Consider the following 4,076-nt stretch of genomic DNA (forward strand, 5'->3'; position numbering starts at 1 on the left):
CACAGTGGACTAATGCACTGTTATTAACATCTACTGCTTGCAATTACTGCAAGTTCAAATCCCACCAGGCTCAAGGTTGACTCAGCCTTCCATCCTTTAAAAGGTAGGTAAAATGAGGACCCAGATTGTGGGGGCAATAAGCTGACTTTATATAAATATACAAAAGTATGAAGGCTATTGCTTAACGCATTGTAAGCCGCCCTGAGTCTCCGGAGAAGGGCGGCATATAAATTAAAGCAAAAAAAAAAAAAAAAAGATTTTTTTATATAAAAATAGACCTCAAAATGTATTATTCTGTTTTACAAATACTTTTGGTTTTGGCTTCTCATTTCCAAGAATGATGTTTATTTTTGTTTAATCTTTTCTTCATCATTTATTTACAATTCAATAATTTCTTTTTACCTGATAACTTCCGTACATAATGACACACAAACAGAAGCATGCACAATTGTATCTGAACAATTTTATTTATTTATTTTATGATAAGTAATACTAAATAAAAGTTGGAAAGTAATGTTAAAGTTGTTTAGGTTCATGGCATTTACTTTTTCATTGCAGTTATTAATGTGCTTGTATGCTTCCAGGGACACGGTATGTATCCAGGGACATGGTGGCTCAATGGCTCAGATGCTGAGCTTGTTGATAAGAAGGTTGGCAGTTCAGCAGTTCGAATCCCTAGTGGTGCTTAACGGGGTGAGCTCCTGTTACTTGTCCCAGCTTCTGCCAACCTAGCAGTTCAAAAGCACATAAAAAATGCAAGTAGAAAAATAGGGACCACTTTGGTGGGAAGGTAACAGCGTTCTGTGCGCCTTTGGCCTTTAGTCCTGCTGGCCACATGACCACGGCAACGTCTTCGGACAGCGCTGGCTCTTCGGCTTTGAAACAGAGATGAGCACCGCCCCCTAGAGTCAGGAACAACTAGCACATACGTGCGAGGGGAACCTTTACCTTTATGCTTCCTTTGCATCCATTTGACAATTAAAATTATTTAAAACCAAAGGAAATAAACTTAAGAAGTGTATAAATCTAATGAAATTAAATTCCAACATAATCCTCAAACACTAAAATACCTGAATTAATAATTAAATTTTCATGCAGCTAATGAAGGACAGGATAAGAAATGAGTTTTGTTAACAAAAAACAGCTGCAGAACAAAAGAGGGGAGTCCTTTTCCTTAGGTGGGATGAATATGGAAATCTAAGTTTGTATGAACAAGCTCTTGTTCCTCTCTATGACCTATTCTTGTAAGTAGATGGGGATAGTAGAGCTGGATGTGAAGAACGTGCAGATGACCCTAGTGGCAACACTCTGGATGACCTTCCCCAGTTATCTCACTCTGTCAAGGACCTTGGAGTACTCATATCTAATGACCTAAATCAGGGGTGGGTTCTAAATTTTTTTATTACTGGTTCTGTGGGCGTGGCTTATTTTGTGGGTGTGGCTTGAAGGTCATGTGACTAGGTGGGTGTGGCTAGCTGGTCAGAGTCATTTCTGGAAGGTCCTCGCACTTACGACCAGTCCTCACACTTACGACCTGACTCATTTGTTTGCTTTTAACACTGATCAGCTGTAGGATGGCCCTTTGAAGCCCCGCGGCAAGAGTTTAAACAGGTTTTTTCCCTCTAGTCATCAGCTGGGACTCAGGAGGCAGCAATAGATTGGGGGTGGGACCAAAAAGGTAAGAATAACGTGGGTGGGTGGGGGGGTGGGAGGGCGGGGGGAGAGAACCGGTTCGGTGACGTCATATCGTCACCGCTACCGGCTTGGCCAAACCGGACTGAACCGGGAGGAACCCACCACTGATCTAAGTGCCAAAGCCCACAGTAACAGCATTGCCAAAAAGGCATTAAGAGTTGTCAACTTAATCTTGTGTAGCTTCTTCTCCGGTAATATTACACTACTAACCAGAGCATACAAAACATTTGCTAGACCAATTCTCGAATACAGTTCATCTGTCTGGAACCCACACTGCATATCACACATTAATACAATTGAACATGTCCAGAAATATTTTACAAGAAGAGAACACCACTCCTCTGCTCGCAACAAAATACCTTATGCCACCAGACTTGAAATTCTGGGCTTAGACAACTTAGAATTACGCCACCTTCGGTATGACTTAAGCGTAGCTCATAAAATTATCTGCTACAATGTCCTATCTGTCAATGACTACTTCAGCTTCAACCACAACAATACACGAGCACACAATAGATACAAACTTAAAGTGAACCGCTCCAAACTCGATTGCAGAAAATACGACTTTAGCAACAGAGTGGACAGTGCCTGGAATGCACTACCTGACTCTGTGGTTTCTTCCCCAAACCCCCAAGCCGACCAGGTGGTTCTGCCCCAGGCGCCTGATGGACTCTGATAGGTTCCAGATGGAGCTTGGGCCATTTCCTGAGACTCTAGCTCATGACTCGGCTGATGACCTGGTGGCCGCCTGGGATAGGGCGGCTGCCGGGGCTTTGGACCGGGTCGTGCCTTTGCGGCCTCTGACCCGGCACCGAACTCACTTAGCTCCTTGGTTCTCCGAGGAGCTGAGGGAGATGAAGTGCCGGAAAAGACGCCTAGAGAGCGGTTGGAGGGCCAGTTGTTCCGAATCTGACTTGACACTGGTAAGGTCTCATATTAAGACCTAGCTAGTGGCGATAAACGTGGCGAAATCTAGCTATTCATCAGATAACTGCCCAGCCGCCCTGTTTAGGGTGACCCGCTCCCTTCTCCATCTGGGAGCACGGGAGGACCCCTTGCAGGGCCGAGCTGAGGATTTTGTACAGTATCTGGATGATAAAATAACTCAGATTCGGGAAGACTTGGCCGCCGACTGGGTTAGTTCAGACAAGATGACTGAGGCAGGCCTTGAGAGTGTTATCTGGGAGGAGTTCGACCCCGTGGCTCCCGAGGACGTGGACAGGATCTTGGGACGGCTGAACGCGACCACATGTTTATTGGACCCGTGTCCCTCCTGGTTGGTCCTGGCTTCCCAGAAGGTTACACGAGGCTGGCTCCAGGGGATTATCAACGCTTCTTTGAGTGAGGGTGTCCTGCTGGCCGCCTTGAAAGAGGCGGTGGTGAGGCCTCTCCTCAAGAAGCCATCCCTGGATCTGGCTGTTTTGGCTAACTATCGTCCAGTCTCCAACCTTCGCTTTATTGCGAAGGTTGTTGAGAGTGTGGTGGCACGACAGCTTCCCCAGTACCTGGATGAAGCTGTCTATTTGGATCCGCTCCAGTCCGGCTTCAGACCTGGGTACAGCATGGAAACGGCATTGGTCGCATTGGTGGATGATCTCTGGAGGGCCCGGGATAGGGGTTATTCCTCTATCCTGGTCCTATTAGACCTCTCAGCGGCTTTTGATACCATTGACCATGGTATCATGTTGCGCCGGCTGGAGGGACTGGGAGTGGGGGGCACCGTTTTGCGGTGGTTCTCCTATCTCTCCGACCGGTCGTAATCCGTGTTGACAGGGGGGCAGCAGTTGACCCCAAGGCGCCTTGTTTGTGGGGTGCCACAAGGGTCGGTCCTCTCGCCCCTCCTGTTCAACATTTATGTGAAGTTGCTGGGTGAGATCATCCGTGGTTTTGGGGTGGAGTTCCATCAGTACGCTGATGATACTCAGCTGTACATTTCCATGACAGACCACCCCGATGATGCCTTGGAAATGATGTCCCAGTGCCTGGAGGCCGTGCGGGTCTGGATGGGGAGAAACAGGCTTCGACTCAACCCTTCCAAGACCGAGTGGCTGTGGCTGCCGGCGTCCTGGTATAGCCAGCTGACGCCATCGCTGGTTATTGGGGGCAAATCATTGGCCCCCACAGAGAGGGCCCGCAACTTGGGTGTCCTCCTGGATGCACAGCTGTCTTTAGAAGGGCATATGACAGCTGTGGCCAGGGGGGCTTTTTGTCAGGTTCGCCTGATACGCCAGTTGCACCCCTTTCTGGACCAGGACTCCCTACACATGGTCACTCAAGCACTCGTCACCTCTCGTCTGGACTATTGTAATGCTCTCTACATGGGGCTCCCCTTGGGGTACACCCGGAGGCTCCAACTGGTGCAGAATGCGGCCGCGCGGGGG

This window comes from Pituophis catenifer, unplaced genomic scaffold, assembly GCF_029215685.1.
Source record: "Pituophis catenifer annectens isolate HBS135680 unplaced genomic scaffold, rPitCat1.0.hap2 SCAF_2, whole genome shotgun sequence".
In the NCBI taxonomy this organism is placed as follows: Eukaryota; Metazoa; Chordata; class Lepidosauria; order Squamata; family Colubridae; genus Pituophis; species Pituophis catenifer.